General features: G+C 39.6%; 8 non-coding genes across 8 annotated transcripts; all 8 read left to right on the top strand.

The window, feature by feature from the left end:
- Positions 1-2876: 2876 nt before the first annotated feature.
- TRNAI-AAU (transfer RNA isoleucine (anticodon AAU)) lies at positions 2877-2950 on the top strand. The gene has a single exon. It is a non-coding gene; the product is annotated as a tRNA-Ile (tRNA).
- Positions 2951-4549: 1599 nt separating this feature from the next.
- TRNAI-AAU (transfer RNA isoleucine (anticodon AAU)) lies at positions 4550-4623 on the top strand. The gene has a single exon. It is a non-coding gene; the product is annotated as a tRNA-Ile (tRNA).
- A 1588-nt stretch (positions 4624-6211) lies between these two features.
- TRNAI-AAU (transfer RNA isoleucine (anticodon AAU)) lies at positions 6212-6285 on the top strand. The gene has a single exon. It is a non-coding gene; the product is annotated as a tRNA-Ile (tRNA).
- Positions 6286-7873: 1588 nt separating this feature from the next.
- TRNAI-AAU (transfer RNA isoleucine (anticodon AAU)) lies at positions 7874-7947 on the top strand. Its single transcript has one exon. It is a non-coding gene; the product is annotated as a tRNA-Ile (tRNA).
- Positions 7948-9536: 1589 nt separating this feature from the next.
- Positions 9537-9610, top strand: TRNAI-AAU (transfer RNA isoleucine (anticodon AAU)). The gene has a single exon. It is a non-coding gene; the product is annotated as a tRNA-Ile (tRNA).
- An 8688-nt stretch (positions 9611-18298) lies between these two features.
- TRNAI-AAU (transfer RNA isoleucine (anticodon AAU)) lies at positions 18299-18372 on the top strand. The gene has a single exon. It is a non-coding gene; the product is annotated as a tRNA-Ile (tRNA).
- Positions 18373-19965: 1593 nt separating this feature from the next.
- On the top strand, positions 19966-20039 carry TRNAI-AAU (transfer RNA isoleucine (anticodon AAU)). The gene has a single exon. It is a non-coding gene; the product is annotated as a tRNA-Ile (tRNA).
- A 1586-nt stretch (positions 20040-21625) lies between these two features.
- Positions 21626-21699, top strand: TRNAI-AAU (transfer RNA isoleucine (anticodon AAU)). The gene has a single exon. It is a non-coding gene; the product is annotated as a tRNA-Ile (tRNA).
- The last annotated feature ends 718 nt before the right edge of the window (positions 21700-22417 follow it).

The following is a 22417-nucleotide window of genomic DNA, read 5'->3' as shown; positions in this document are numbered from 1 at the left end:
GAGTTTTTAACTTAATAGACTCCTTAGATGGAGATCAGGGCCTTCTCTTGTTGTCCTTAGATGCGGAGAAGGCCTTTGACAGATTGAATTGGAAATACATGCAGGAAGCTCTTCGCAGTTTTGGTTTCAGAGACCGTATCCTAACCTCTATTTTGGCGCTCTACAGCTCTCCTTCAGCCCGGGTGTTCAATGGAGGCTTCCTATCTGAACCTTTCGGCATTACCAACGGCACTAGACAAGGTTGCCCCCTTTCCCCTCTAATATTTGTCCTTTCAATCGAACCCCTTGCAATTTCAATACGCGATAACCCACACATCCCGGCTCTACAGAGGGGAACATCCTCTCACAAACTGAGCCTATTTGCTGACGACGTTCTCCTCTTCATCTCCAACCCCTCTACAACCCTACCCCTCATCCACTCTACCCTGGACGCCTACAGCCTAGCATCTTATTATAAACTTAACACGACCAAGACGGACGCCCTCCCCTTCAATCTAACCCAGTCCCTGCCAACACTTCAAATCTCTTACCCTTATAACTGGAGGAAATCCACTTTAAAATATCTCGGTATCCACATCCCTGTCTCCTCTACTGATATTTTTACTGCCAACCTCTCTCCCCTAGTTGAGACGCTGGACATCCTTACAAAATCCTGGGCAACCTATGAGGTCTCCTGGCTAGGACGTATGGCAGCATTTAAAATGTCCCTGCTCCCCAAGTTAATGTATCTATTCCGCACAATCCCATATCCTTTCCCAAAAAAGACACTCCAAGCCTGCACCAAAGTCATGTCTCGGTACGTCTGGGCCTCAAAACCCCCCCTAATGGCCCTATCTAGAATGGTTTTGCCAAGAGAATTTGGTGGACTCAATCTTCCCAACATTTCCCTGTACCACGAAGCCTCTCTCTTGGCCTCCACTAAGCATTACTTCAAGATCCACCCCCAATTGAATTGGGTTGAGCTAGAACAAGCACGAGCTAAATCAATCCCATTAGCCGACCTTTTCCGTATCCCTAAACCGCTCCGTCCTATCTCGATAAATCTCCTTCCATCCACTCAAGCTACACTTCGCTCCTGGGACAAACTGTCCACCTCCTTCCCCTCCCTTATCTCCAATATCCCGCAGATCTCCATTTCCTCATTAGCACTGATGATTCCTCACCTTAACTTATCCAAATGGAAACAAGCAGGCATCCTTCTACTAGCTGACCTACTAGATGGTTTAGTTTTGTCTTCCTTCTCAGATCTTAGGTCTCGTTTTACTTTACCAGCCTCAGAGTACTTTCACTATATGCAAATCGCCCATTGGTGGAGATCAATTCCCCCTTCCTTCTTAACCCTACACGCGACCTCATCCACACTCTTCTCTCGCCTCGCCCTAACTACAACTAAAGGGGACATCACATACTGGTACAAACTTCTCATATCCCCTTCTCTCTCCAAATCCAATGCGCACATGAAATGGGAACAAGACCTAGGGAAGACCCTGACCCCAAACGACTGGCGACTTACTTTCCTATCCTCGTATTCCATGTCCAAATGTTTAAACCATACGGAAATGCAAATAAAACTAATTAATAGAATGTACCTGACCCCTGACCGACTTCATAAATTCTGGCCTTCCCAAAGTAATAAATGTTGGAGACAGTGCGGCTCGATAGGCCACATCTTCCATATCTTCTGGAAATGCCCTGTAATCGCCAGCTACTGGTCAGAAATATTCGACTTGATAAATAAGGTCCTTTCCATCAATATTACACCTGACCCGACTATTGCATTGTTCCATATATTCCCTCCCTCAGTTCCTCCTCCTGATAGATACGTTCTAGGTCACATTTTAATAGCCGCTCGGGCCAATCTGGCTCAGCTGTGGAAACAGCCATCACCCCCCACCCTGCTTAAGGCGATCCAGAAGATAAACCATCACTTCCTCATGGAAACAGAATTTAACCCCCCATCCTCTAGTCCACCCCCCCACAAATCCAGTTGGTCCCCATGGCTCCTCTTCGTGTCCTCGAAAGAAGGCTCTCACTACTTGCATAAGTCATCCACAGATACCCTCTCCCCCTGTAGCTCAACGGATCATCCTAACCCCTCCTAGAAACAACTACGCTAACCCCATTCCCGCTCTCTCGAAGGTTTCGGGGCATTTTCCTCTTTTCTATATGCTAAAGGATACCATTGACTTCAATGTTATTTTGTGTTGCTGAATATGTCGATTATGTACATGTCGTCCCCCGCATGCTCACTGCTGTTGAATTACCCTCTTCCCTAAGTCTGGACGCTCCCCCCCCCCCCCTCTCCCCCCTCTCCACCTTCTCTTCCCCCCCCCCCTCTACCTAATAAGCTTCTCTCATACCCCATCAGTGCAATGTACCGTGTTATAATCCCCTCTGTTTTTGTTTTGTACCCCATAAATGTGATATTTCTTTTCCTGCACAATAAATACTATTGATGGAAAAAAAAAGAAAAAAAAAAAAAAAAAGTTATTCATACACAACTTGGTAAAACATACTAAATTTAATACATAATGGATTACATCCTGGATTATCTTTTTCAACAATCTGTAAATTTACAATTAAAAATTGTGTATTAGATTTTTTAGATTGATTTTGCTTAGATTTGCATATACTCCTTGTCTAAATTGTCTATTTTTATACTATTAGTAGATGCCTTAATCTTTGTTATTATCCTATCTAATATTTATTTTTATTTTGTAATGTGGAAAGAAACTGGAGCATTTTTATGATACCCATGCTTCAAGTGACTCTATGGCTTAAGCTTTTTTTTGAAAAATGAAATGCTATAAAAACAAAATATGATCTGTGCTTTGAGGTACATTTGCCAGTTTTGTGTTGCTTGCAGTGATATCTGTGGCTGGTTAGCTTGGTTGGTTAGAGCGTGGTGCTAATAACGCCAAGATCACGGGTTCGATCCCCGTATGGGCCATTTGCTTTTCTTGATGGACAAGAATGGAATAAGCTCATCGGTGGAGTGCATGAATACTTGAAAACATCATAGACACATATATCATAAAATCTCTTCAAATACATATCAGAAGCCAGTGGGAGTGTCATCCTTTGGCTGATGAAGATTTTTCTCTACATGGCTCAGTGACTTTTGTCTCAAATCAAGCAATATGGCATAACTAAGATATGCAAGGGCAAATTAATTAGTTATTATATTGCTGCTCAAACATAGAGGGCACTAGGTGTTACTAGAAGAAGAAGAAGAAGAAGAAGAAGATATGTGCTCCCCTCTCATTAGTGCACACTGAAGTAAAAAAAATGGAGAATTTCTAAAGACCAGAGCACAAGTAATGGATCTCTGCATTCTTATTGCATCTTTTCTTATTTCCAAATATTTGACATACTTCTGATTTGATAAGTTTAAAAATGAGTTTAAACAAAGGACACCACTGAAGATGATGGAATTTATATGAATTGTAAATGAAGATTTGCAATACTCATACATTGAATGAAAATGGAGCTTTGAACAAAAGGAAAATAAACAATGTTAGCTCCCACGAGATATGAACTCAGATTACTAGATTCCAAGTCCAGGGTGCTAACAATTACATCATGGAACCCTCACCTGAGCAATGGCATCTACTGAAGTGCGCTCATCTTTTAAATGCAAAGAAAAGAAATTCAATACTTTATATATATTATTTCAAGTTTCTAATAAGCTCAGGGATGCAATAGGTATTATGTAGAATATTTGTCCAAACCCAATGATAATATATAAAAAGTAACCTATTTTTTAAAGGAGAAGATAGATACTAGAAACCTAAATGCCTAGGACCAATTTCAGTTGGAGCATCACCCCTTATGTTATCCTAGCATTGAATTGACAGTTTTTCTGTATTTCCATATTTGCATATCAGCCACTTACAATTGTTTCAAGCTTTATAACAGAGGACTGCCTTTTTTATAGACCAAGGATGAAAGTCTCTTGTGAGTTAAGTCTGATAATGACATCACAATTTGTAAATTAAGCTATAGTATGATTACAGAGTGTAGACTGAATAAAAAGTGCTTTCCTATGGATTGAAGTTTGTATTTTCTTAAGCTTTGCATTCCAAAATGGGCTAGCATTCTTTATTTCCAATGGGCACATTAAGCTACTTCCCCAATATATATTTTTTTGTGTAAAAAGTTATTCATACACAACTTGGTAAAACATACTAAATTTAATACATGATGGATTACATCCTGGATTATCTTTTTCAACAATCTGTAAATTTACAATTAAAAATTGTGTATTAGATTTTTTAGATTGATTTTGCTTAGATTTGCATATACTCCTTGTCTAAATTGTCTATTTTTATACTATTAGTAGATGCCTTAATCTTTGTTATTATCCTATCTAATATTTATTTTTATTTTGTAATGTGGAAAGAAACTGGAGCATTTTTATGATACCCATGCTTCAAGTGACTCTATGGCTTAAGCTTTTTTTTGAAAAATGAAATGCTATAAAAACAAAATATGATCTGTGCTTTGAGGTACATTTGCCAGTTTTGTGTTTGCTTGCAGTGATATCTGTGGCTGGTTAGCTCAGTTGGTTAGAGCGTGGTGCTAATAACGCCAAGGTCACGGGTTCGATCCCCGTATGGGCCATTTGCTTTTCTTGATGGACAAGAATGGAATAAGCTCATCGGTGGAGTGCATGAATACTTGAAAACATCATAGACACATATATCACAAAATCTCTTCAAATACATATCAGAAGCCAGTGGGAGTGTCATCCTTTGGCTGATGAAGATTTTTCTCTACATGGCTCAGTGACTTTTGTCTCAAATCAAGCAATATGGCATAACTAAGATATGCAAGGGCAAATTAATTAGTTATTATATTGCTGCTCAAACATAGAGGGCACTAGGTGTTACTAGAAGAAGAAGAAGATATGTGCTCCCCTCTCATTAGTGCACACTGAAGTAAAAAAAAATGGAGAATTTCTAAAGACCAGAGCACAAGTAATGGATCTCTGCATTCTTATTGCATCTTTTCTTATTTCCAAATATTTGACATACTTCTGATTTGATAAGTTTAAAAATGAGTTTAAACAAAGGACACCACTGAAGATGATGGAATTTATATGAATTTTAAATGAAGATTTGCAATACTCAAACATTGAATGAAAATGGAGCTTTGAACAAGAGGAAAATAAACAATGTTAGCTCCCACGAGATATGAATTCAGATTACTAGATTCAAAGTCAAGGGTGCTAACAATTACATTATGGAACCCTCACCTGAGCAATGGCATCTACTGAAGTGCGCTCATCTTTTAAATGCAAAGAAAAGAAATTCAATACTTTATATATATTATTTCAAGTTTCTAATAAGCTCAGGGATGCAATAGGTATTATGTAGAATATTTGTCCAAACCCAATGATAATATATAAAAAGTAACCTATTTTTTAAAGGAGAAGATAGATACTAGAAACCTAAATGCCTAGGACCAATTTCAGTTGGAGCATCACCCCTTATGTTATCCTAGCATTGAATTGACAGTTTTTCTGTATTTCCATATTTGCATATCAGCCACTTACAATTGTTTCAAGCTTTATAACAGAGGACTGCCTTTTTTATAGACCAAGGATGAAAGTCTCTTGTGAGTTAAGTCTGATAATGACATCACAATTTGTAAATTAAGCTATAGTATGATTACAGAGTGTAGACTGAATAAAAAGTGCTTTCCTATGGATTGAAGTTTGTATTTTCTTAAGCTTTGCATTCCAAAATGGGCTAGCATTCTTTATTTCCAATGGGCACATTAAGCTACTTCCCCAATATATATTTTTTTGTGTTAAAAGTTATTCATACACAACTTGGTAAAACATACTAAATTTAATACATGATGGATTACATCCTTGATTATCTTTTTCAACAATCTGTAAATTTACAATTAAAAATTGTGTATTAGATTTTTTAGATTGATTTTGCTTAGACTTGCATATACTCCTTGTCTAAATTGTCTATTTTTATACTATTAGTAGATGCCTTAATCTTTGTTATTATCCTATCTAATATTTATTTTTATTTTGTAATGTGGAAAGAAACTGGAGCATTTTTATGATACCCATGCTTCAAGTGACTCTATGGCTTAAGCTTTTTTTTGAAAAATGAAATGCTATAAAAACAAAATATGATCTGTGCTTTGAGGTACATTTGCCAGTTTTGTGTTTGCTTGCAGTGATATCTGTGGCTGGTTAGCTCAGTTGGTTAGAGCGTGGTGCTAATAACGCCAAGGTCACGGGTTCGATCCCCGTGTGGGCCATTTGCTTTTCTTGATGGACAAGAATGGAATAAGCTCATCGGTGGAGTGCATGAATACTTGAAAACATCATAGACACATATATCACAAAATCTCTTCAAATACATATCAGAAGCCAGTGGGAGTGTCATCCTTTGGCTGATGAAGATTTTTCTCTACATGGCTCAGTGACTTTTGTCTCAAATCAAGCAATATTGCATAACTAAGATATGCAAGGGCAAATTAATCAGTTATTATTTTGCTGCTCAAACATAGAGGGCACTAGGTGTTACTAGAAGAAGAAGAAGATATGTGCTCCCCTCTCATTAGTGCACACTGAAGTAAAAAAAAATGGAGAATTTCCAAAGACCAGAGCACAAGTAATGGATCTCTGCATTCTTATTGCATCTTTTCTTATTTCCAAATATTTGACATACTTCTGATTTGCTAAGTTTAAAAATGAGTTTAAACAAAGGACACCACTGAAGATGATGGAATTTATATGAATTTTAAATGAAGATTTGCAATACTCATACATTGAATGAAAATGGAGCTTTGAACAAAAGGAAAATAAACAATGTTAGCTCCCACGAGATATGAACTCAGATTACTAGATTCAAAGTCCAAGGTGCTAACAATTACACCATGGAACCCTCACCTGAGCAATGGCATCTACTGAAGTGCACTCATCTTTTAAATGCAAAGAAAAGAAATTCAATACTTTATATATATTATTTCAAGTTTCTAATAAGCTCAGGGATGCAATAGGTATTATGTAGAATATTTGTCCAAACCCAATGATAATATATAAAAAGTAACCTATTTTTTAAAGGAGAAGATAGATACTAGAAACCTAAATGCCTAGGACCAATTTCAGTTGGAGCATCACCCCTTATGTTATCCTAGCATTGAATTGACAGTTTTTCTGTATTTCCATATTTGCATATCAGCCACTTACAATTGTTTCAAGCTTTATAACAGAGGACTGCCTTTTTTATAGACCAAGGATGAAAGTCTCTTGTGAGTTAAGTCTGATAATGACATCACAATTTGTAAATTAAGCTATAGTATGATTACAGAGTGTAGACTGAATAAAAAGTGCTTTCCTATGGATTGAAGTTTGTATTTTCTTAAGCTTTGCATTCCAAAATGGGCTAGCATTCTTTATTTCCAATGGGCACATTAAGCTACTTCCCCAATATATATTTTTTTGTGTTAAAAGTTATTCATACACAACTTGGTAAAACATACTAAATTTAATACATAATGGATTACATCCTGGATTATCTTTTTCAACAATCTGTAAATTTACAATTAAAAATTGTGTATTAGATTTTTTAGATTGATTTTGCTTAGATTTGCATATACTCCTTGTCTAAATTGTCTATTTTTATACTATTAGTAGATGCCTTAATCTTTGTTATTATCCTATCTAATATTTATTTTTATTTTGTAATGTGGAAAGAAACTGGAGCATTTTTATGATACCCATGCTTCAAGTGACTCTATGGATTAAGCTTTTTTTGGAAAAATGAAATGCTATAAAAACAAAATATGATCTGTGCTTTGAGGTACATTTGCCAGTTTTGTGTTTGCTTGCAGTGATATCTGTGGCTGGTTAGCTCAGTTGGTTAGAGCGTGGTGCTAATAACGCCAAGGTCACGGGTTTGATCCCAGTATGGGCTATTTGCTTTTCTTGATGGACAAGAATGGAATAAGCTCATCGGTGGAGTGCATGAATACTTGAAAACATCATAGACACATATATCACAAAATCTCTTCAAATACATATCAGAAGCCAGTGGGAGTGTCATCCTTTGGCTGATGAAGATTTTTCTCTACATGGCTCAGTGACTTTTGTCTCAAATCAAGCAATATGGCATAACTAAGATATGCAAGGGCAAATTAATTAGTTATTATATTGCTGCTCAAACATAGAGGGCACTAGGTGTTACTAGAAGAAGAAGAAGATATGTGCTCCCCTCTCATTAGTGCACACTGAAGTAAAAAAAAATGGAGAATTTCTAAAGACCAGAGCACAAGTAATGGATCTCTGCATTCTTATTGCATCTTTTCTTATTTCCAAATATTTGACATACTTCTGATTTGATAAGTTTAAAAATGAGTTTAAACAAAGGACACCACTGAAGATGATGGAATTTATATGAATTTTAAATGAAGATTTGCAATACTCATACATTGAATGAAAATGGAGCTTTGAACAAAAGGAAAATAAACAATGTTAGCTCCCACGAGATATGAACTCAGATTACTAGATTCAAAGTCCAGGGTGCTAACAATTACACCATGGAACCCTCACCTGAGCAATGGCATCTACTGAAGTGCACTCATCTTTTAAATGCAAAGAAAAGAAATTCAATACTTTATATATATTATTTCAAGTTTCTAATAAGCTCAAGGATGCAATAGGTATTATGTAGAATATTTGTCCAAACCCAATGATAATATATAAAAAGTAACCTATTTTTTAAAGGAGAAGATAGATACTAGAAACCTAAATGCCTAGGACCAATTTCAGTTGGAGCATCACCCCTTATGTTATCCTAGCATTGAATTGACAGTTTTTCTGTATTTCCATATTTGCATATCAGCCACTTACAATTGTTTCAAGCTTTATAACAGAGGACTGCCTTTTTTATAGACCAAGGATGAAAGTCTCTTGTGAGTTAAGTCTGATAATGACATCACAATTTGTAAATTAAGCTATAGTATGATTACAGAGTGTAGACTGAATAAAAAGTGCTTTCCTATGGATTGAAGTTTGTATTTTCTTAAGCTTTGCATTCCAAAATGGGCTAGCATTCTTTATTTCCAATGGGCACATTAAGCTACTTCCCCAATATATATTTTTTTGTGTTAAAAGTTATTCATACACAACTTGGTAAAACATACTAAATTTAATACATAATGGATTACATCCTGGGATTATCTTTTTCAACAATCTGTAAATTTACAATTAAAAATTGTGTATTAGATTTTTTAGATTGATTTTGCTTAGATTTGCATATACTCCTTGTCTAAATTGTCTATTTTTATACTATTAGTAGATGCCTTAATCTTTGTTATTATCCTATCTAATATTTATTTTTATTTTGTAATGTGGAAAGAAACTGGAGCATTTTTATGATACCCATGCTTCAAGTGACTCTATGGCTTAAGCTTTTTTTTGAAAAATGAAATGCTATAAAAACAAAATATGATCTGTGCTTTGAGGTACATTTGCCAGTTTTGTGTTTGCTTGCAGTGATATCTGTGGCCGGTTAGCTCAGTTGGTTAGAGCGAGGTGCTAATATCGCCAAGGTCACGGGTTCGATCCCCGTATGGGCCATTTGCTTTTCTTGATGGACAAGAATGGAATAAGATCATCGGTGGAGTGCATGAATACTTGAAAACATCATAGACACATATATCACAAAATCTCTTCAAATACATATCAGAAGCCAGTGGGAGTGTCATCCTTTGGCTGATGAGGATTTTTCTCTACATGGCTCAGTGACTTTTGTCTCAAATCAAGCAATATGGCATAACTAAGATATGCAAGGGCAAATTAATCAGTTATTATATTGCTGCTCAAATATAGAGGGCACTAGGTGTTACTAGAAGAAGAAGAAGATATGTGCTCCCCTCTCATTAGTGCACACTGAAGTAAAAAAAAAATGAGAATTTCTAAAGACCAGAGCACAAGTAATGGATCTCTGCATTCTTATTGCATCTTTTCTTATTTCCAAATATTTGACATACTTCTGATTTGATAAGTTTAAAAATGGTTTAAACAAAGGACACCACTGAAGATGATGGAATTTATATGAATTTTAAATGAAGATTTGCAATACTCATACATTGAATGAAAATGGAGCTTTGAACAATAGGAAAATAAACAATGTTAGCTCCCACGAGATATGAATTCAGATTACTAGATTCAAAGTCAAGGGTGCTAACAATTACACCATGGAACCCTCACCTGAGCAATGGCATCTACTGAAGTGCGCTCATCTTTTAAATGCAAAGAAAAGAAATTCAATACTTTATATATATTATTTCAAGTTTCTAATAAGCTCAGGGATGCAATAGGTATTATGTAGAATATTTGTCCAAACCCAATGATAATATATAAAAAGTAACCTATTTTTTAAAGGAGAAGATAGATACTAGAAACCTAAATGCCTAGGACCAATTTCAGTTGGAGCATCACCCCTTATGTTATCCTAGCATTGAATTGACAGTTTTTCTGTATTTCCATATTTGCATATCAGCCACTTACAATTGTTTCAAGCTTTATAACAGAGGACTGCCTTTTTTATAGACCAAGGATGAAAGTCTCTTGTGAGTTAAGTCTGATAATGACATCACAATTTGTAAATTAAGCTATAGTATGATTACAGAGTGTAGACTGAATAAAAAGTGCTTTCCTATGGATTGAAGTTTGTATTTTCTTAAGCTTTGCATTCCAAAATGGGCTAGCATTCTTTATTTCCAATGGGCACATTAAGCTACTTCCCCAATATATATTTTTTTGTGTTAAAAGTTATTCATACACGGGGGCGTGGCCTGGACGTTACATGGAGCAGACGTGCTTCACCACGAGCTCCTGCTAACTTAGCCCTACAACGCTAATTAGGGGAGATCCCTGTCTATATCTCTCCCCAGAGGACCTACATACTACTGAGGTCAGAGCCCTGCAGAAAGAACCGGCGTCCGGAGACCGTTCCCGCTGGCCGCCGCCAGCGGCCTTCTCCTGCACCACAAGCCGGGGCCTCGAGTTTCGGGCCGGCTGGCCCCCGAGCTCCGGTAGCGGGACGAGACGCTTACAAGACCTGGAGAGCCTCCTCCTTCCCTCCTGTGCTCACCTGCGATCCTCCCTGCCTGCGGCTCCCCCGCTACCCACCACACGATCGAGGATAAGCTGCTGCTGCACCCGGAAAGACAGTCCACCCGGGCAGCCCATCCAGACCCTCCCGGCGCCGGCGGCCATCTTAAAGACAGGTGAGAGCCCAGACGGGCTGCGGCCTAGGGCAATCCACCCTGCTCGCCTCTCCACCCTACCCACTACTTTCCTGTACAAACACCTGGGTGCCCCGATATCCGGGACCCACACAACGGGAGCCAAACGTCACGGCCCTCCTGCCCAGCCGTCTACGCGGCCCTTGGCCTCCGGCCCTGCGCCCTCCGGGTGCTCTGATCCTCTCCCTCTGTGACACTTCGGCATAGGCCTCTGAGGCGACCATCGGCCCGCCGCACAGCTGCCGCTCCCCATTCCTACCCGCTTCTCCTGGTACCTGCGGTCCATTGGGCCTAAGTAGAAGCCTGCCCGCTACCAGACGGGTCATATCCTAAGCCTACCAGAACCGCCTCACCTGTCCCAGCAATCCGCTAACTGACGCTACCCACGAAGTTAACCCAGGCGAAACATATACTCCTGTGTCCCCTCCTGGATCACATAAATCTGTGAGGATATATTACCTACAATCCACCGTCCAAGAACTCCCCGCTGCAGCGGTACAACCTGACTCTCCGATTTAGGAGCAAATCTCCTCACTCCATCTCTACTCTATATTCACATCTGACGGCTCTAGGACCTAAGTGCCCGACACCCCCAATCCCTTCGGAATGTAGGAGCTCCTGAAGTAGCCCACCGCCACTCATGTTTGCCTGAATTACACATATGTGATTTTATCGTGACTGAGTTTTCCTGTTTCTTTAGTACCTGTTGTTCGGTCCCGGTCCAGATCTCCTCCCTCCCGTACCCCCCTCATTTGTCCCGGGCTACAGAATGGCCCCTAAAAAAGCCAAGGATATAATCCCGCCCAAGATATCCTTTCCCACTCAGAAACCCCCCCAAATCTCCCCCCTACAAATCACCTCCTCTCCCCCCCCCGTATCAGACCATATGAGCTCTGGTGCCCTGTCCTCCGCCCTTTCAGGGTCAGGAGTAGATTGTGAATCAGACGCCCCTCTGACGGTGAGAGCCCTTTGTCAGATCCTATCCGCCTTTAAGTCGGAACTCTCTAAGGACCTTACTTCAGCGGTCCGGGAGGTCAAGACCGAACTGGTGGCACTCGGGGATCGCACAGACCACATAGAACGCAAGATGGAGGAATTGGTCGCCTCCCACAACGATCTACTCGCATCCCATGATCGCCAACAGCAAGATCTGGACCAATTTAAGTCCAAGATGGCAGATATGGAGGACAGATCACGTCGGAACAACGTCAAGATCAGAGGCATCCCAGACTCAGTATCCAACTCCGAACTGGAGTCTTACGCTACAGCTTTATTCAAAAAACTCCTTCCAAATGCGGCAGCTTCAGAACTTTTGATCGACCGTATTCACAGACTGCCCAGACCACGCACCGTCTCATCCGACCTCCCTAAGGATACTCTCCTCCGGATCCACTTCTTCCCAATTAAGGAACGTATCATGAGGGCAGCCAGAGAATCCAAGAACTCCGACATCTTAGGAGGCCTCCAAATATTTCAAGACTTTTCTGCAGTCACCATAGCAAAGAGACGGGCCTTCACTCCTATCACCCTTGCCCTAAGGTCACACGACATCCACTACCGCTGGGGTTTCCCAGTCAAACTGATAATCACCCACGAGGATTCGACCTATATCATCTCCTCACTGGATGCGGGGGTGAAATTACTACTGGACTGGGACATTTCTATCCAGAAGCCGCCTACCTCGTCCCGAGCCTCTGCTGTCCGCCAAGACTGGGCGACCGATTAACTCCCTGGACCGATACAACAGGTCCCCTCATCCTCCCCTAGCCGGCTTCTCCGGCTCGGGGAGAATGTAGACCCCCCTCCCTCCATTCATGGGAGGGAAAGGCATCTTCTCTACCTAGGTTATCAACAATTTAATGCCATTATTTGCCTGTCTACTTGTTTTCTTTTCTACCCTGCTAGATACAGGTTAACTCTCTCACCAATTATCTCGATGACGGCTACGATATGGGTCTAAGTTCTGATTTCTTCTACGTTCATGTTAATTACCTGTTTGACCCCTGCCGTTTATATCCGCTGATTAGTGAGGATTATTACGTTTATATGTGTGTTATCACCCTCGTTTTATAGATGTTTTAGAGTGGCGGTGCAAGCCTCTCCGGCCCGCCTCCACCACTTTCTGCACTACTGCTAACCCCCGACCCTTTCCTCCCACTCCCTGCAGTAGTCATGCAGGTCCAATATACCGGACCTTTTTTCTTTCTTGTTTTTCACCTCCTATTCCCCAGTTGCTGTCCCTCCTCTTGCCGTTCCCCCACTCCCCCCTGCTCCCTGAGCTCCAAACTTTACACATATCCCACATCATTGCTATATCTTGGTACCAGACATATGCCCTCCAAACAGATTCCCTATAGTCCCGAGCCTATCACTCCTTGTTTCCGGTCCCAATGTTGAACCTTATATCTCTTAACGTCAAGGGTCTGAACTCGCCTAACAAACGCAGACTGGCCCTATCATTCTTTCACCAACAAAGAGCAGACGTGGTGGCATTACAAGAAACCCACTTCTCTTCTAATAACCCCCCCCTCTTTAAGAATAATAACTTCCCCGTGGGATACTACGCTAACGGTCCGTTTAAAAGAAATGGAGTGGCTATCCTATTTAATAAAAATGTCTCCTTTACCCTGCATACCCAAATCTCAGATAAAAGCGGTAGATACCTTATCCTTACCGGCCTCCTGGACAATAGACCCGTTACACTAGTATCCCTGTATGCACCCAACTCCAACCAAATCACATTCCTACGTAAACTATTCCTCACCATACGCAACTCGACAAAGGGCTCCTTAGTGGTTCTTGGGGACTTTAACCTAGTCCTAGACCCTAAATTGGATAAATCCCGCCATCTCTCCCAATCTACTCCTCCCACTCTCTCAGGCCCTTCCTTAGCGTTCCGTAATCTGCTCGCAGAATTCGACCTCTACGATATCTGGAGAGTCTCCAATCCCTCGGGAAGAGGCTACACATTTCACTCCCTGGTCCATAATACATACTCCAGAATAGACCTAATTCTCTGCGACAAATGGTCCCTCCAGAGGACTGGGGAAGTAGATATTTTGCCAATTACCTGGTCGGATCACGCCCCAATCCTCTGGAAATGGAAACTGCATGATCATCACAACCCTCCCCATCAGTGGAGATTATACCCATACCTGCTGAATAACCCTGTATCAAGAAAAATTATCTCTGACTCTGTTGACTCTTATCTTGCCACTAACTCCCCTCAAGACACCTCCCCCATCAACCACTGGTGTGCCCTCAAGGCGGTTATCCGAGGAGCTGCCATCCAAGCCGGTGCTACACTTAAAAAACAGGCCCGACTAAAGCAAGCGAAACTAGAATCGGAATTACTAGCCCTCGAATCTCGTAATTTAGCCCAACCCTCTAAAACTCTTAAAAATGAAATTTCTACTATTCGAGGTCAACTCCAAAAACTTCTACTCGCCCGCACCCAAGTGGCCCTGAATAAATTACGCCACAAATTTTACCTCCTTGGCAATAAAGCTGGAAAAATGCTGGCCCGCAAATTACGAGCACAGCAAGCTAGGAACAGGATTAAATGTATCCATTCCCCCTCCAAACAAAAAATACTGAACCCTAAAGACATAACTAACCAATTTGCTCAATACTATGCTAAACTTTATAATCTGGAGTCCGACCCCTCTACTCCTCAACCTACTCCCCTTTCTATTTCCTCTTTCCTAGATAATCTATCTTTCCCTGCACTCACCCACGAACAATTATCTACGCTTAATGCCCCTTGGACAGAGGAGGAAGTCTCAGCAGCTATTAAATCCTCTCCCAGAAACAAGGCCCCCGGCCCAGACGGTTTTATCTCTGACTTTTACTCTTCCTTCCACGACGACCTCTCTTCCCTCATGACAGCCCTCTTCAATACATTTTCAGACCTTGGCTCACTCCCCGCTGAACTTCTTGAAGCCCGTATCGTCACTATCCCAAAACCCGGAAAGGACCCCGCCTTTGTTCATAACTACCGACCCATCGCATTACTAAATTGCGACATTAAACTATACGCCAAAATTATAGCGACACGAATTAACAACTACCTCCCACTATTGATACACCCGGACCAAACTGGCTTCGTACCAGGAAGACAGGCATCTGACAACACGCGAAGAGTTTTTAACTTAATAGACTCCTTAGATGGAGATCAGGGCCTTCTCTTGTTGTCCTTAGATGCGGAGAAGGCCTTTGACAGATTGAATTGGAAATACATGCAGGAAGCTCTTCGCAGTTTTGGTTTCAGAGACCGTATCCTAACCTCTATTTTGGCGCTCTACAGCTCTCCTTCAGCCCGGGTGTTCAATGGAGGCTTCCTATCTGAACCTTTCGGCATTACCAACGGCACTAGACAAGGTTGCCCCCTTTCCCCTCTAATATTTGTCCTTTCAATCGAACCCCTTGCAATTTCAATACGCGATAACCCACACATCCCGGCTCTACAGAGGGGAACATCCTCTCACAAACTGAGCCTATTTGCTGACGACGTTCTCCTCTTCATCTCCAACCCCTCTACAACCCTACCCCTCATCCACTCTACCCTGGACGCCTACAGCCTAGCATCTTATTATAAACTTAACACGACCAAGACGGACGCCCTCCCCTTCAATCTAACCCAGTCCCTGCCAACACTTCAAATCTCTTACCCTTATAACTGGAGGAAATCCACTTTAAAATATCTCGGTATCCACATCCCTGTCTCCTCTACTGATATTTTTACTGCCAACCTCTCTCCCCTAGTTGAGACGCTGGACATCCTTACAAAATCCTGGGCAACCTATGAGGTCTCCTGGCTAGGACGTATGGCAGCATTTAAAATGTCCCTGCTCCCCAAGTTAATGTATCTATTCCGCACAATCCCATATCCTTTCCCAAAAAAGACACTCCAAGCCTGCACCAAAGTCATGTCTCGGTACGTCTGGGCCTCAAAACCCCCCCTAATGGCCCTATCTAGAATGGTTTTGCCAAGAGAATTTGGTGGACTCAATCTTCCCAACATTTCCCTGTACCACGAAGCCTCTCTCTTGGCCTCCACTAAGCATTACTTCAAGATCCACCCCCAATTGAATTGGGTTGAGCTAGAACAAGCACGAGCTAAATCAATCCCATTAGCCGACCTTTTCCGTATCCCTAAACCGCTCCGTCCTATCTCGATAAATCTCCTTCCATCCACTCAAGCTACACTTCGCTCCTGGGACAAACTGTCCACCTCCTTCCCCTCCCTTATCTCCAATATCCCGCAGATCTCCATTTCCTCATTAGCACTGATGATTCCTCACCTTAACTTATCCAAATGGAAACAAGCAGGCATCCTTCTACTAGCTGACCTACTAGATGGTTTAGTTTTGTCTTCCTTCTCAGATCTTAGGTCTCGTTTTACTTTACCAGCCTCAGAGTACTTTCACTATATGCAAATCGCCCATTGGTGGAGATCAATTCCCCCTTCCTTCTTAACCCTACACGCGACCTCATCCACACTCTTCTCTCGCCTCGCCCTAACTACAACTAAAGGGGACATCACATACTGGTACAAACTTCTCATATCCCCTTCTCTCTCCAAATCCAATGCGCACATGAAATGGGAACAAGACCTAGGGAAGACCCTGACCCCAAACGACTGGCGACTTACTTTCCTATCCTCGTATTCCATGTCCAAATGTTTAAACCATACGGAAATGCAAATAAAACTAATTAATAGAATGTACCTGACCCCTGACCGACTTCATAAATTCTGGCCTTCCCAAAGTAATAAATGTTGGAGACAGTGCGGCTCGATAGGCCACATCTTCCATATCTTCTGGAAATGCCCTGTAATCGCCAGCTACTGGTCAGAAATATTCGACTTGATAAATAAGGTCCTTTCCATCAATATTACACCTGACCCGACTATTGCATTGTTCCATATATTCCCTCCCTCAGTTCCTCCTCCTGATAGATACGTTCTAGGTCACATTTTAATAGCCGCTCGGGCCAATCTGGCTCAGCTGTGGAAACAGCCATCACCCCCCACCCTGCTTAAGGCGATCCAGAAGATAAACCATCACTTCCTCATGGAAACAGAATTTAACCCCCCATCCTCTAGTCCACCCCCCCACAAATCCAGTTGGTCCCCATGGCTCCTCTTCGTGTCCTCGAAAGAAGGCTCTCACTACTTGCATAAGTCATCCACAGATACCCTCTCCCCCTGTAGCTCAACGGATCATCCTAACCCCTCCTAGAAACAACTACGCTAACCCCATTCCCGCTCTCTCGAAGGTTTCGGGGCATTTTCCTCTTTTCTATATGCTAAAGGATACCATTGACTTCAATGTTATTTTGTGTTGCTGAATATGTCGATTATGTACATGTCGTCCCCCGCATGCTCACTGCTGTTGAATTACCCTCTTCCCTAAGTCTGGACGCTCCCCCCCCCCCCTCTCCCCCCTCTCCACCTTCTCTTCCCCCCCCCCCTCTACCTAATAAGCTTCTCTCATACCCCATCAGTGCAATGTACCGTGTTATAATCCCCTCTGTTTTTGTTTTGTACCCCATAAATGTGATATTTCTTTTCCTGCACAATAAATACTATTGATGGAAAAAAAAAGAAAAAAAAAAAAAAAAAGTTATTCATACACAACTTGGTAAAACATACTAAATTTAATACATAATGGATTACATCCTGGATTATCTTTTTCAACAATCTGTAAATTTACAATTAAAAATTGTGTATTAGATTTTTTAGATTGATTTTGCTTAGATTTGCATATACTCCTTGTCTAAATTGTCTATTTTTATACTATTAGTAGATGCCTTAATCTTTGTTATTATCCTATCTAATATTTATTTTTATTTTGTAATGTGGAAAGAAACTGGAGCATTTTTATGATACCCATGCTTCAAGTGACTCTATGGCTTAAGCTTTTTTTTGAAAAATGAAATGCTATAAAAACAAAATATGATCTGTGCTTTGAGGTACATTTGCCAGTTTTGTGTTGCTTGCAGTGATATCTGTGGCTGGTTAGCTTGGTTGGTTAGAGCGTGGTGCTAATAACGCCAAGATCACGGGTTCGATCCCCGTATGGGCCATTTGCTTTTCTTGATGGACAAGAATGGAATAAGCTCATCGGTGGAGTGCATGAATACTTGAAAACATCATAGACACATATATCATAAAATCTCTTCAAATACATATCAGAAGCCAGTGGGAGTGTCATCCTTTGGCTGATGAAGATTTTTCTCTACATGGCTCAGTGACTTTTGTCTCAAATCAAGCAATATGGCATAACTAAGATATGCAAGGGCAAATTAATTAGTTATTATATTGCTGCTCAAACATAGAGGGCACTAGGTGTTACTAGAAGAAGAAGAAGAAGAAGATATGTGCTCCCCTCTCATTAGTGCACACTGAAGTAAAAAAAATGGAGAATTTCTAAAGACCAGAGCACAAGTAATGGATCTCTGCATTCTTATTGCATCTTTTCTTATTTCCAAATATTTGACATACTTCTGATTTGATAAGTTTAAAAATGAGTTTAAACAAAGGACACCACTGAAGATGATGGAATTTATATGAATTGTAAATGAAGATTTGCAATACTCATACATTGAATGAAAATGGAGCTTTGAACAAAAGGAAAATAAACAATGTTAGCTCCCACGAGATATGAACTCAGATTACTAGATTCCAAGTCCAGGGTGCTAACAATTACATCATGGAACCCTCACCTGAGCAATGGCATCTACTGAAGTGCGCTCATCTTTTAAATGCAAAGAAAAGAAATTCAATACTTTATATATATTATTTCAAGTTTCTAATAAGCTCAGGGATGCAATAGGTATTATGTAGAATATTTGTCCAAACCCAATGATAATATATAAAAAGTAACCTATTTTTTAAAGGAGAAGATAGATACTAGAAACCTAAATGCCTAGGACCAATTTCAGTTGGAGCATCACCCCTTATGTTATCCTAGCATTGAATTGACAGTTTTTCTGTATTTCCATATTTGCATATCAGCCACTTACAATTGTTTCAAGCTTTATAACAGAGGACTGCCTTTTTTATAGACCAAGGATGAAAGTCTCTTGTGAGTTAAGTCTGATAATGACATCACAATTTGTAAATTAAGCTATAGTATGATTACAGAGTGTAGACTGAATAAAAAGTGCTTTCCTATGGATTGAAGTTTGTATTTTCTTAAGCTTTGCATTCCAAAATGGGCTAGCATTCTTTATTTCCAATGGGCACATTAAGCTACTTCCCCAATATATATTTTTTTGTGTTAAAAGTTATTCATACACAACTTGGTAAAACATACTAAATTTAATACATAATGGATTACATACTGGGATTATCTTTTTCAACAATCTGTAAATTTACAATTAAAAATTGTGTATTAGATTTTTTAGATTGATTTTGCTTAGATTTGCATATACTCCTTGTCTAAATTGTCTATTTTTATACTATTACTAGATGCCTTAATCTTTGTTATTATCCTATCTTATATTTATTTTTATTTTGTAATGTGGAAAGAAACTGGAGCATTTTTATGATACCCATGCTTCAAGTGACTCTATGGCTTAAGCTTTTTTTTGAAAAATGAAATGCTATAAAAACAAAATATGATCTGTGCTTTGAGGTACATTTGCCAGTTTTGTGTTGCTTGCAGTAATATCTGTGGCCGGTTAGCTCAGTTGGTTAGAGCGTGGTGCTAATAATGCCAAGGTCACGGGTTTGATCCCCGTATGGGTCATTTGCTTTTCTTGATGGACAAGAATGGAATAAGCTCATCGGTGGAGTGCATGAATACTTGAAAACATCATAGACACATATATCACAAAATCTCTTCAAATACATATCAGAAGCCAGTGGGAGTGTCATCCTTTGGCTGATGAAGATTTTTCTCTACATGGCTCAGTGACTTTTGTCTCAAATCAAGCAATATGGCATAACTAAGATATGCAAGGGCAAATTAATTAGTTATTATATTGCTGCTCAAACATAGAGGGCACTAGGTGTTACTAGAAGAAGAAGAAGATATGTGCTCCCCTCTCATTAGAGCACACTGAAGTAAAAAAATGGAGAATTTCTAAAGACCAAAGCACAAGTAATGGATCTCTGCATTCTTATTGCATCTTTTCTTATTTCCAAATATTTGACATACTTCTGATTTGATAAGTTTAAAAATGAGTTTAAACAAAGGACACCACTGAAGATGATGGAATTTATATGAATTTTAAATGAAGATTTGCAATACTCATACATTGAATGAAAATGGAGCTTTGAACAATAGGAAAATAAACAATGTTAGCTCCCACAAGATATGAATTCAGATTACTAGATTCAAAGTCAAGGGTGCTAACAATTACACCATGGAACCCTCACCTGAGCAATGGCATCTACTGAAGTGCGCTCATCTTTTAAATGCAAAGAAAAGAAATTCAATACTTTATATATATTATTTCAAGTTTCTAATAAGCTCAGGGATGCAATAGGTATTATGTAGAATATTTGTCCAAACCCAATGATAATATATAAAAAGTAACCTATTTTTTAAAGGAGAAGATAGATACTAGAAACCTAAATGCCTAGGACCAATTTCAGTTGGAGCATCACCCCTTATGTTATCCTAGCATTGAATTGACAGTTTTTTTGTATTTCCATATTTGCATATCAGCCACTTACAATTGTTTCAAGCTTTATAACAGAGGACTGCCTTTTTTATAGACCAAGGATGAAAGTCTCTTGTGAGTTAAGTCTGATAATGACATCACAATTTGTAAATTAAGCTATAGTATGATTACAGAGTGTAGACTGAATAAAAAGTGCTTTCCTATGGATTGAAGTTTGTATTTTCTTAAGCTTTGCATTCCAAAATGGGCTAGCATTCTTTATTTCCAATGGGCACATTAAGCTACTTCCCCAATATATATTTTTTTGTGTTAAAAGTTATTCATACACAACTTGGTAAAACATACTAAATTTAATACATAATGGATTACATCCTGGATTATCTTTTTCAACAATCTGTAAATTTACAATTAAAAATTGTGTATTAGATTTTTTAGATTGATTTTGCTTAGATTTGCATATACTCCTTGTCTAAATTGTCTATTTTTATACTATTAGTAGATGCCTTAATCTTTGTTATTATCCTATCTAATATTTATTTTTATTTTGTAATGTGGAAAGAAACTGGAGCATTTTTATGATACCCATGCTTCAAGTGACTCTATGGCTTAAGCTTTTTTTTGAAAAATGAAATGCTATAAAAACAAAACATGATCTGTGCTTTGAGGTACATTTGCCAGTTTTGTGTTTGCTTGCAGTGATATCTGTGGCTGGTTAGCTCAGTTGGTTAGAGCGTGGTGCTAATAACGCCAAGGTCACGGGTTCGATCACCGTATGGGCCATTTGCTTTTCTTGATGGACAAGAATGGAATAAGATCATCGGTGGAGTGCATGAATACTTGAAAACATCATAGACACATATATCACAAAATCTCTTCAAATACATATCAGAAGCCAGTGGGAGTGTCATCCTTTGGCTGATGAAGATTTTTCTCTACATGGCTCAGTGACTTTTGTCTCAAATCAAGCAATATGGCATAACTAAGATATGCAAGGGCAAATTAATTAGTTATTATATTGCTGCTCAAACATAGAGGGCACTAGGTGTTACTAGAAGAAGAAGAAGATATGTGCTCCCCTCTCATTAGTGCACACTGAAGTAAAAAAAATGGAGAATTTCTAAAGACCAGAGCACAAGTAATGGATCTCTGCATTCTTATTGCATCTTTTCTTATTTCCAAATATTTGACATACTTCTGATTTGATAAGTTTAAAAATGAGTTTAAACAAAGGACACCACTGAAGATGATGGAATTTATATGAATTGTAAATGAAGATTTGCAATACTCATACATTGAATGAAAATGGAGCTTTGAACAAAAGGAAAATAAACAATGTTAGCTCCCACGAGATATGAACTCAGATTACTAGATTCCAAGTCCAGGGTGCTAACAATTACATCATGGAACCCTCACCTGAGCAATGGCATCTACTGAAGTGCGCTCATCTTTTAAATGCAAAGAAAAGAAATTCAATACTTTATATATATTATTTCAAGTT

This window comes from Pseudophryne corroboree, chromosome 11 (genome assembly GCF_028390025.1).
Source record: "Pseudophryne corroboree isolate aPseCor3 chromosome 11, aPseCor3.hap2, whole genome shotgun sequence".
In the NCBI taxonomy this organism is placed as follows: Eukaryota; Metazoa; Chordata; class Amphibia; order Anura; family Myobatrachidae; genus Pseudophryne; species Pseudophryne corroboree.
This window is presented reverse-complemented; position numbering and strand designations above follow the sequence as displayed.